This window comes from Mustela putorius, unplaced genomic scaffold (genome assembly GCF_011764305.1).
Source record: "Mustela putorius furo isolate JIRA1106 unplaced genomic scaffold, ASM1176430v1.1 tig00000592_pilon_pilon_pilon, whole genome shotgun sequence".
Classification (NCBI taxonomy): domain Eukaryota; kingdom Metazoa; phylum Chordata; class Mammalia; order Carnivora; family Mustelidae; genus Mustela; species Mustela putorius.
The window spans coordinates 3,715,961-3,728,720 of NW_025421426.1; positions in this window are offsets into that span (position 1 = coordinate 3,715,961).

A 12,760-nucleotide genomic window follows, 5' to 3' on the forward strand; every position below is an offset into this window, starting at 1 on the left:
AAGGTAAAGGCTTAACACGCTGGGCCACCCAAGGCTCAGAGCACCTCTAGGCACCCCAGAGGTGAATTTTAACTCCAGAATTCTCACTTGGAATTGTCTTTTGCTGTGCTAGGGCTTGAATGGTTATTGTGTTGGTTGGTTGGTTGATTTTAATTCGGCAACAATTGGTGATTCTTTTAAAAGGCTTTGCTCTCTCTCACACCGAACTTGTATTTGTACTCCTGTGGCCTTTACCAAAATCAACAGAGTATGGACTAATACATGCACACCCCCTCCAGATTCTCTTGAGAATAGATAGCCATGAGCCCTTTCTAAAACCCACTCAAAATTTTCCTCCTTTTTAAAGTATTTCCACTATTATTGGAAGCTCTAAGAATTCTAAGACCTGGCTTAGATGTCCAGAATCTCAGCTGGACATCTCACTCAAGGTACAGCCTCCAAGAAGCTGCTCTATTTTCCTGCCTATGAAATGGACTCTTGATCCACGGTCCCTCCTTCTCACAAAGCTATCGTTAGAATCAAATGAAACGACTTACGCAAAAACAACAGGAAAGGGGGAGGAGTCAAGATGGCGGAGAAGTAGCAGGCTGAGACTACTTCGGCTAGGAGATCAGCTAGACAGCTTATCTAAAGATTGCAAACACCTGCAAACCCATCGGCAGATCAAAGAGAAGAACAGCAATTCTAGAAACAGAAAAACAACCACTTTCTGAAAGGTAGGACTGGTGGAGAAGTGAATCCAAAGCGACGGGAAGATAGACCCCGGGGGAGGGGCCGGCTCCCGGCAAGCGGCGGAGCAACGGTCACAAAATCGGGACTTGTAAAAGTCTGTTCCGCTGAGGGACATCGCTCCAGAGGCTAAACCGGGGCAAAGCCCACGCGGGATCAGCGTGGCCTCAGGTCCCGCAGGGTCACAGAAGGAAAGGGGGTGTCTGCGTGTCACAGAGCTTGCGGGTATTGGAACGGGAAAGCCGGCTACAGAGACAGAGCCGACAGTAAGCTCACAGCTCGGTGTTACCTTGAACCGGTCGCAGGCTCGGTGAGCTCGGAGCGCGGCCGGAGGTCAGGCAGACGGGAGTAACTGGGCGCTGTTCTCTGAGGGCGCACTGAGGAGTGCGGCCCCGGGCTCTCGGCTCCTCCTGGTTGGAGACCAGGAGGCCGCCATTTGTATTCCCGTCCTCTGGAACTCTACGGAAAGCGCTCAGGGAACAAAAGCTCCTGAAAGCAAACCCGAGCGGATTACTCACCCCGGCCCCGGGTAAGGGCGGTGTAATTCCGCCTGGGGCAAAGACACTTGAGAATCACTACACCAGGCCCCTCCCCCAGAAGATCAACAAGAAATCCAGCCGAGACCAAGTTCACCTACCAAGGAGTGCGGTTTCAATACCAAGGAGAGCAGCAGAATTCCAGAGGAGGAGAAAGCAAAGCACAGAACTCATGGCTTTCTCCCTGTGATTTTTTTAGTCTTACAGTTAATTTAATTTTTTTCTTTTTCATTTTTTTTCTCTTCTTCTGCTAAATTTTTTTTAACTTTTACCCTTTTCTTTTTTAATGTTTTTTAACTAGTTTATATATATATATATATATATATATATATTCTTTTTTATATTTTTCTTTATTCGTTTTCTTTTTTTTTAATTCTTTTTTTTTCTTTTTTCTTTTTTTTCCATTCTTTCTTTTTGAACCTCTTTTTATCCCCTTTCTCCCCCCTCACGATTTGGGATCTCTTCTAATTTGGTTAAAGCATATTTTCCTGGGGTTGTTGCCACCCTTTTAGTATTTTACTTGCTCCTTCATATACTCTTATCTGGACAAAATGACAAGGCGGGAAAATTCACACAAAAAAAAAAGAACAAGAGGCAGTACCGAAGGCTAGGGACCTAATCAATACAGACATTGGTAATATGTCAGATCTAGAGTTCAGAATGACAATTCTTAAGGTTCTAGCTGGGCTAGAAAAAGGCATGGAAGATATTAGAGAAACCCTCTCGGGAGATATAAAAGCCCTTTCTGGAGAAATAAAAGAACTAAAATATAACCATGTTGAAATCAAAAAAGCTATTAATGAGGTGCAATCAAAAATGGAGGCTCTCACTGCTAGGATAAATGAGGCAGAAGAAAGAATTAGCGATATAGAAGACCAAATGACAGAGAATAAAGAAGCTGAGCAAAAGAGGGACAAACAACTACTAGACCATGAGGGGAGAATTCAAGAGCTAAGTGACACCATAAGATGAAACAACATTAGAATAATTGGGATTCCAGAAGAAGAAGAAAGAGAGAGGGGAGCAGAAGGTATATTGGAGAGAATTATTGGAGAGAATTTCCCCAATATGGCAAAGAGAACAAGCATCAAAATTCAGGAGGTTCAGAGAACGCCCCTCAAAATCAATAAGAATAGGCCCACACCCCGTCACCTAATAGTAAAATTTACAAGTCTTAGTGACAAAGAGAAAATCTTGAAAGCAGCCCGGGAAAAGAAGTCTGTAACATACAATGGTAAAAATATTAGATTGGCAGCAGACTTATCCACAGAGACCTGGCAGGCCAGAAAGAGCTGGCATGATATATCCAGAGCACTAAATGAGAAAAACATGCAGCCAAGAATACTATATCCAGCTAGGCTATCATTGAAAATAGAAGGAGAGATTAAAAGCTTCCAGGACAAACAAAAACTGAAAGAATTTGCAAACACCAAATCAGCTCTACGGGAAATATTGAAAGGGGTCCTCTAAACAAAGAGAGAGCCTACAAGTGGTAGATCAGAAAGGAACAGAGACAATATACAGTAACAGTCACCTTACAGGCAATACAATGGCACTAAATTCATATCTCTCAATAGTTATCCTGAATGTTAATGGGCTAAATGCCCCAATCAAAAGACACAGGATATCAGAATGGAAAAAAAAAAAAAAACCCATCTATATGTTGCCTCCAAGAAACTTATTTTAAGCCCAAAGACACTTCCAAATTTAAAGTGAGGGGGTGGAAAAGAATTTACCATGCTGATGGACATCAGAAGAAAGCAGGAGTGGCAATCCTTATATCAGATCAATTAGATTTTAAGCCAAAGACTATAATAATACATGAGGAAGGACATTATATCATACTCAAAGGGTCTGTCCAACAAGAAGATCTAACAATTTTAAATATCTATGCCCCCAACGTGGGAGCAGCCAACTATATAAACCAATTAATAACAAAATCAAAGAAACACATCAACAATAATACAATAATAATAGGGGACTTTAACACTCCCCTCACTGAAATGGACAGATCATCCAAGCAAAAGATCAACAAGGAAATAAACGCCTTAAATGACACACTGGACCAGATGGTCATCACAGATATATTCAGAACATTTCATCCCAAAGCAACAGAATACACATTCTTCTCTAGTGCACATGGAACATTCTCCAGAATAGATCACATCCTTGGTCCTAAATCAGGACTCAACCGGTATCAAAAGATTGGAATCATTCCCTGCATATTTTCAGACCACAATGGTCTGAAGCTAGAACTCAACCACAAGATGAAGTTTGGAAAGAACCCAAATACATGGAGACTAAACAGCATCCTTCTAAAGAATGAATGGGTCAACCGGGAAATTAAAGAAGAATTGAAAAAAATCAGGGAAACAAATGATAATGAAAATACAATGGTTCAAAATCTGTGGGACACAACAAAGGCAGTCCTGAGAGGAAAATATATAGCAGTACAAGCCTTTCTCAAGAAACAAGAAAGGTCTCAGGTACACAACCTAACCCTACGCCTAAAGGAGCTGGAGAAAGAACAAGAAAGAAACCCTAAGCCCAGCAGGAGAAGAGAAATCATAAAGATCAGAACAGAAATCAATGAAATAGAAACCAAAAAAACAATAGAACAAATCAACAAAACTAGAAGCTGGTTTTTGAAAGAATGAATAATATGGATAAACCCCTGGCCAAACTTATCAAAAAGAAAAGAGAAAGGACCCAAATAAATAAAATCATGAATGAAAGAGGAGATATCACAACTAACACCAAAGAAATACAAACTATTATAAGAACATACTATGAGCAACTCTACACCAACAAATTTGACAATCTGGAAGAAATGGATGCATTCCTAGAAACATATAAACTACCACAACTGAACCAGGAAGAAATAGAAAGCCTGAACAGACCAATAACCAGTAAGGAGATTGAAACAGTCATTAAAAATCTCCAAACAAACAAAAGCCCAGGACCAGAGACGGCTTCCCGGGGGAATTCTACCAAACATTTAAAGAAGAACTAATTCCTATTCTCCTGAAACTGTTCCAAAAAATAGAAATGGAAGGAAAACCTCCAAATTCATTTTATGAGGCCAGCATCACCTTGATCCCCAAACCAGATAAGGATCCCATCAAAAAAGAGAGCTATAGACCAATATCCTTGATGAACACAGATGCAAAAATTCTCAACAAAATACTACCCATAGGATTCAACAGTACATTAAAAGAATTATTCACCACGACCAAGTGGGATTTATTCCAGGACTGCAAGGTTGGTTCAACATCCGCAAATCAGTCAATGTGATACAACACATCAATAAAAGAGCCATATGATACTCTCAATAGATGCTGAAAAAGCATTTGACAAAGTACAGCATCCCTTCCTGATCAAAACTCTGCAAAGTGTACAGATAGAGGGCACATACCTCAATATTATCAAAGCCATTTATGAAAAACCCACCACAAATATCATTCTCAATGGAGAAAAAATGAATGCTTTTCTGCTAAGGTCAGGAATACGGCAGGGATGTCCATTATCACCACTGCTATTCAACATAGTATTAGAGGTCCTAGCCTCAGCAATCAGACAACAAAAGGAAATTAAAGGCATCCAAATCGGCAAAGAAGAAGTCAAACTATCACTCTTCACAGATGATATGATACTATATGTGGAAAACCCAAAAAGACTTCACTCCAAAACTGCTAGAACTTGTACAGGAATTCAGTAAAGTGTCAGGATATACAATCAATGCACAAAAATCAGTTGCGTTTCTCTACACCAACAACAAGACAGAAGAAAGAGAAATTAAGGAGTCATTCCCATTTACAATTGCACCCAAAACCATAAGATACATAGGAATAAACCTAACCAAAGAAGCTAAGAATCTATACTCAGAAAACTATAAAGTACTCATGAAAGAAATTGAGGAAGACACAAAGAAATGGAAAAATGTTCCATGCTCCTAGATTGGAAGAATAAATATTGTGAAAATGTCTATGCTAAAAGCAATCTACACATTTAATGCAATTCCTATCAAAATACCATCCATTTTTTTTCAAAGAAATGGAACAAATAATCCTAAAATTTATATGGAAACAGAAAAGACTTCAAATAGCCAAAGGGATATTGAAAAAGAAAGCCAAAGTTGGTAGCATCACAATTCCAGACTTCAAGCTCTATTACAAAGCTGTCATCATCAAGACAGCATGGTACTGGCACAAAAACAGACACATAGATCAATGGAACAGAATGGAGAGCCCAGAAATAAACCCTCAACTCTATGGTCAACTAATCTTCGACAAAGCAGGAAAGAATGTCCAATGGAAAAAAAGACAGCCTCTTCAATAAATGGTGTTGGGAAAATTGGACAGCCACATGCAGAAAAATGAAATTGGACCATTTCCTTACACCACACACAAAAATAGACTCAAAATGGATGAAGGACCTCAATGTGAGAAAGGAATCCATCAAAATCCTTGAGGAGAACACAGGCAGCAACCTCTTCGAACTCAGCCACAGCAACATCTTCCTAGGAACATCGCCAAAGGCAAAGGAAGCAAGGGCAAAAATGAACTATTGGGATTTCATCAAGATCAAAAGCTTTTGCACAGCAAAGGAAACAGTTAACAAAACCAAAAGACAACTGACAGAATGGGAAAAGATATTTGCAAACGACATATCAGATAAAGGACTAGTGTCCAAAATCTATAAAGAACTTAGCAAACTCAACACCCAAAGAACAAATCATCCAATCAAGAAATGGGCAGAGGACATGAACAGACATTTCTGCAAAGAAGACATCCAGATGGCCACAGACACATGAAAAAGTGCTCCATATCACTCGGCATCAGGGAAATACAAATCAAAACCACAATGAGATATCACCTCACACCAGTCAGAATGGCTAAAATCAACAAGTCAGGAAATGACAGATGCTGGTGAGGATGCAGAGAAAGGGGAACCCTCCTACACTGTTGGTGGGAATGCAAGCTGGTGCAACCACTCTGGACAACAGCATGGCGGTTCCTCAAAATGTTGAAAATAGAACTGCCCTATGACCCAGCAATTGCACTACTGGGTATTTACCCTAAAGATACAAATGTAGTGATCCGAAGGGGCACGCGCACCTGAATGTTTATAGCAGCAATGTCCACAATAGCCAAACTATGGAAAGAACCTAGATGTCCATCAACAGATGAATGGATCAAGAAGATGTAGTATATATACACAATGGAATACTATGCAGCCATCAAAAGTAATGAAATCTTGCCATTCGCGACAATGTGGATGGAACTAGAACGTATCATGCTTAGCGAAATAAGTCAAGCGGAGAAAGACAACTATCATATGATCTTCCTGATATGAGGAAGTGGTGATGCAACATGGGGGCTTAAGTGGGTAGGAGAATAAATGAAACAAGATGGGATTGGGAGGGAGACAAACCATAAGTGACTCTTAATCTCACAAAACAAACTGAGGGTTGCTGGGGGGAGGGGGGTTGGGAGAAGGGGGTGGGGTTATGGTCATTGGGGAGAGTATGTGCTTTGGTGAGTGCTGTGAAGTGTGTAAACCTGGCGATTCACAGACCTGTACCCCCCTGGGGATAAAAATATATGTTTATAAAAACTAAAATATTTAAAAACAACAGGAAAACTATAAAACAATAAAATGCCTGTAGGTATTATCATGACTCCCCCTGTTGTGATATTAGCAACACTTATGTCTTGTGTCTGAATGAGACCATGTTATTTTGTAATTGTTGGTATGTCGCCTATAACCAAGTTCAAATTCAACTACAAACTCCACAGGAATACAGAATTAGGTTCGTCTCTTCTTCCATGAGCCTTATGGAGGACTGTGCACACAGCAGGCTCCCAAATGTGCTCCTTACCAAAGAACTTTCTCACTCACTGGTGCTGTGAGTCCCTACACACAATGCTCGCAACCAGTGAAAGAGGGTGAGTCCCCAGATTCATGTTTTGAAATATGGTTCCAGGTATGTTACTCAGCACTCAAGTCCCAGAGATGTTGTGCAAACTAAGTCAGCAGTCAGACAGTTGGAGGTGGCAGCCATATTGTACCCCTTTTACATAGTCATGGAGTTTGAGGTAGGCCATAGGGTCACAGCATTTCTGCTAAAAGGCAGACATCTTTCTTCACTTTGGAACCCACCTGACATCTCACAAACCCACCTAAAAGACAATGGTTGCTTTCCATTAGCAACTCTTTGCACCCCTGACGAACAACTATCATCTGCAAAGTCACTTTGGAAAATGCTCAGGGAAAGTGCTTTGCAAACTATGCAAAGCAAACTAGAACGTCTATTCAGTGGTCTAGAACAGGGATCAATAAACCATGGCCCAAAGACCAAAACCAGCCCACTGTCTGTTTTCTATGGTCTGCAAGCTAAGAACGGTCATTACATTTTTTTACTTGGCAGTTTTAACTTGATTGACATACATACTAAGATTTATGTCCATTCAAAGGGTTAAATAAAATGTTTAATACTCCTTAGTTTTTTGTATGGGGTCTATAATTTTACTAGCTAATGTTGACTATTTCAGGAAAAATGATTTGAAAACATAGAAAATAATTTTCATATTTGAGAATTTTCCATAAAGATATTTCATAATTTTTATATTAACTTTTTTCCACTGGAACATGACTGACACAAAGTGATACCTACCTTAGTTTCAGGTATACAACACAAGTGTAGCTGCCATCAATCACCATATAACACTACTACACTGCCAAGGATGCAAGTCCTCATATTCTACCTCTCATCCCCATGACTTATTCATTCCATGACTGGAAGTCTCTACCTCCCATTCGACTTCATTTTGCCCATCTCCCCACCCAAGAATGATTGTTATATTTGTAAATGGTTGAAAAAAATCAAAAGTAGCATATTTTGTGACACAAAAAAATTACATGAAATTCAAATTTTAATGTCCATAAGTAAAGCTTTCTGGGGACGTGACTGGTTGATTTAATTGTGTCACCTATGTTCCCGTCACACTGCAAAGTAGAGTCGAGTAGTTTTGAGTTGGCCTTCAAAACTAAAAATATTTACTATCTGGCCTTTCACAGAAAAGACTTTGCCAACTCCTGATTTAGAGCAGCCCTTTTTTAAAATGACACAGAGAGGAGTAGAAAATTCCAGAAGGTATCCCATGTGGGAAGGAACACTAAGTAGTGTCTCGTGGAACATTCACTTCAACAAAATGTATGTATGTAATGTATGTGGGCACAGACTGGGTCACAGTGATTGTGTTCCTCACTGAATCACAGTTCAAAAAAATTTTTTTCAGTGATTCTAGAAGTAGATTAAAACCTGCCTATGTCTTATGCTTACAACTCAAGAGATCTTTGGTACATTACATAAGACAGCTAGATGGTGAGTAGGGAAGAACAGAAAAACAAAGCTGATTAACAAATTCAGTGTTCAACTAGCTACGTCCACATAAAGCATCTCATCGAAGGTTCCTTCCTAATGAAGAAGAGATGAAATTTTTCCAAAAAGCATTATCAGTGATCCATAGAATATTCTCCCTCACGCTCGAGGGTTTATCAAAGACTACACAGAATTAAGGAACATTGTTAGGGTTTCTTGAAGCTCAAAGAGGGCTCCATTCCTAAAGTAACAGCCCAACACACAGTTATCAAATCCAAGACGACTAGGAGTAGAGAGATTCAGGTAACCTGAGTAAACTGCCCCCCACCCCAAGTAATGACCATACTATAAAATAATTATTATAATAACTAAAATAATATTTATTCACCACCACTTGTCAGGGATTGTACCAAGATAATTCGTGTCACTCAGTCCTCAAAACAACTGTATTATTTGGGGTCATTATCCCCCCCCATTCTCCAGATAAAGATTGTGAGGCACAGAGAGGCTAGATAACTTGCTAAGGTCACCCAGGAAGTCAGAAAATGACATGGAATTAGAAACCAGGCAACAGGATGCCAAACCTGACCTTTTGACCATTTCATTATATTTTCATGCCACACTTATATCTCATCAAGTCATAATCTGCCAGGAGAAAAAAATGAACCAAATGAGTGATAGAGCCATAGAAGATACATTTTACCACAAAAATTGTTCTACAGAGATAATGCTACACAATCAAAATAATAAACACCTCCCAATAACACATGTATAACCTGATATTGCTAGAAATGCAACTGCCCCCGTATTGAATGATCAGAGGCAAATGAGTTGAATTATAGAGGCATAGCATGCATTATCCCTTTTGCCCGGGACCTAGCCTGAATGACATATTTTTTAAAGAAACATTTTGTGCTACCTTGCTTCCTCGTGCCACACGCTGCCAGGTGAGAGCTACAGCCTTCCGAACGTGATTCATCAGAAAAATCAAGGGGGAAAATAGTCATGATCTGATATACCGAGCACTCTTAAATTACACAGCAGCCCCTTCCTGCACAGCACAAGGGCAAGACAGAAACACGGTGACTAAGTACATCACAGGCTGTCTCGTCGGTGAACTGGGGAGTGGGGCAGGTCACTGAATCATGGTCCAGCACCTCTGCACATCCATCGAGACACAAGGTAGCCAAGCCAGCTTGCCCGAGATGAAAGTCTGAGTAATTCAGAGGAGGCTGTAATTCTTTATAAAACATACACTAAGGAGTTTTGTTGACGCTTACATGACATTTCTAAGGTGGTTGGGAGACCAGACCATTTGTTACACAGAATCTAGATCAGTAGAGCATGAGGAGGAAGATGAGCAGTGTTTAAAGAAAATAATTTAATTGCACAAGCGTTGAATAATTCCAGACTCACAAAGTCTCCAATGTTATGGCTGAAATTCAAAATCGAGAAGAATGAAAAAAAATCATAGCAATCTGGCACAGCACCAGGAGCCCATCTCTCTTCTTAGACACCATTTAAAGAAGAAAGGAAAATATTTTTGTCCCATTAGACAAATATATATATATATATATATATATATATATATACACACACACACACACAATACGGAAATGGTCAATTGCTTTTATCCCTGCTCTTTTTTTTTCTTTTTTCTTTTTTTTAAGTGGCTGTCGTCAGCGTCACTGACAGGAGGCTGAAAAATTAACACATCACTAGGACTTACCATGTAAGATTTAACTTTTGATAAACAACAAAGTGGGTTACTGCTGTGCTAGCTATTTTTAATCTACCTTGTGAGTGTGCTTTTTTTATTGCTTTATACAGCATATCTGATTCCCTCTAAAGCACCAACTGAAAAATCTATCCAGCTGTCATTTGCTGCCCGGTTACATCTATCATCGCACAGCCTGGCAGGTCTAGTCTATGAGGCAGAGGGGAGAGACGACAGGAGGCAGAGTCAAGGACTGTCACATGGGATGGGAAAAAAACCTTGTCACAATTATTTATGACTCTTGCTGGGGTACATCATAGGACATATAAGCCTGTTTCAGTTTCAAGCACCCTTGCACGGCTGTTCCCTTGTCGAAGTTGGACGCAGGCAGGTCTGCTTTACACATACAATTTCCTGAACAATGCCAAGCACTTGGGAAGTGACAGTGACAAATCCTGGGGTTGGTGGCTGGAGCTCTGTGGGCTGCTACGAGCGTGCGGGTGTCAGTAATCAGGAGAAGTACCACGTGAAGCCCCTGCATTCCTACTCCTTTCTTCCTGGCAAGAGACATCCTTCCTCCTCATTGCTTTTTAACTGCTGGGAGCACGTGTTTCCAGAAATGGAAAATGGTGCGTTCCAGCCGTATTTTATGATTCTAAGCCTCGTTCTTCCTACCCGAGGAGGAGGAGTGGGCTTGTGTTCCCTCCCTGAGCCATCTCTACACCCACAGAGTGAGAAGTCAGTTCCCAGGCTTCATCACCAAGTGTCCTTTGGTTTCACATTCGCTCAGGATGAGGCTTCTGAGCACTTGGTTCAATGAATGTTCTGCCTTGGATGAATTCTCAAGAGCTAGTGCTGAATGAGATGGTAATTTTCTCCAGTTCTGTCACCTAAGTCCTGCCGCAAGGCCCTCTGGTCTTCATAGCCTCATACAGGTCTAACCCTTTGGACCTTTGGAGAGACCCAGAGGAAACTCCATCAACATTCTCTCGACTCGACAGACCATAGCACACTGAAGAGCTGAGCTTGCAACGTTTAAGATAATTGCACATAAAATGGGGGTCTGGTCCAATAAGTGACTCTTGCACACTTTCTGACTCTAGCACAGCCCGGCATTAACCCAGTTGCCTGCACAGAGCCCTCGGGCACCTTGGCATCGCCTGCCTGGCCCCTGCCAAGGAAAAATGACAAAGACCCATATTAAAGAGAATTGGCAGCCAATACAGAAATTAGTATGGAGAAGGAGAAAGCCTATGAATAGGAGCACCCAGGAACATTGGAATTGCTCCAAATATCTGTTCAGACATCGCTAAGCCCAAAGTCAGCCATCTCGGGTTAGCAAATTCATAGAAGGCCATGATGGGAAGGAGAAGACGCCGGTGTCTCTGGGTGAGCCCCAACCTGTCAGGCCAAGTGCACAGAAACCAAAATTTTATGATGCGGCTACTATCCAACAACACCACGTGGTTGATGGAAGTCGGCCTCCGACTGTCTTAAGCCACAAAGGCATCTATACTCCTATAAAGAATGACGAAGCTGATAGCAAGCCCCCAGACCCGCCATCTGCCCAGGGACCACCCTTTCCGTGGCGCATCCTTCCTTCCCTGCTTCTTTACTCGTTCCCCATCTCCGTCTTCTGGGGAATTGCCAAGCTGACTTCTACGGGCATCCCTGAGCTTGCTATGTCCCGATTGTCTGCAAAGGGATTTTTTTCTAAACATGTCAAATTCGAATATCTTTAGGCTAAATAGAGACCCAGGTCAGCAGAGACCTCCTCGCCCCCTCTCTTACACGCAGCCCTCCTACATACATGTCCCATGTCCAGCTTCTGGTGACGGTTCAGTTGGCAATCCCTGTTTCCCTTCCTCTCTGATTGTTTTCCCGTGGTTCTTCCATAAGCAGTATTAGGCAGCGATCTTCACCCACATACCCACACATTTCTCAGGAGAGGGACAGACCTCTCCCCTCCCCAGGTGGGAGCACACAGCACTCCTCCCCTCACTCCCTCCACTGCCTCCCCATCTAACCAGTGACTCAGTGGTCAGGGGAAGACCTGAGATCTATGAGACCACACACACCCCCACACCCCACACCCCACCCCCCCAGCATAGATTCACCGCACTGGAATTCCTAACGGGCTCCCTGCAAGAAGTTTCCCACAACCAACTCAACCTATAGGGCCGCACGTATCGTTATGATGCAGACTTCGCTCGAACGTGCACAGTTTCCATTGCCATCATTTTTAGGGGAAAAAAAAAAAAACTTAATTCAATAGATATTTTTTGAGCACCGAGGGCCCCGGGGAGACAATAGAGTGGGGAACAGGTACATCGTTTCTGTTTTCATGCAGTTTTCCCCATGACGCCCTTTTAGTTGCGGAAGTGAGCCAGGTGT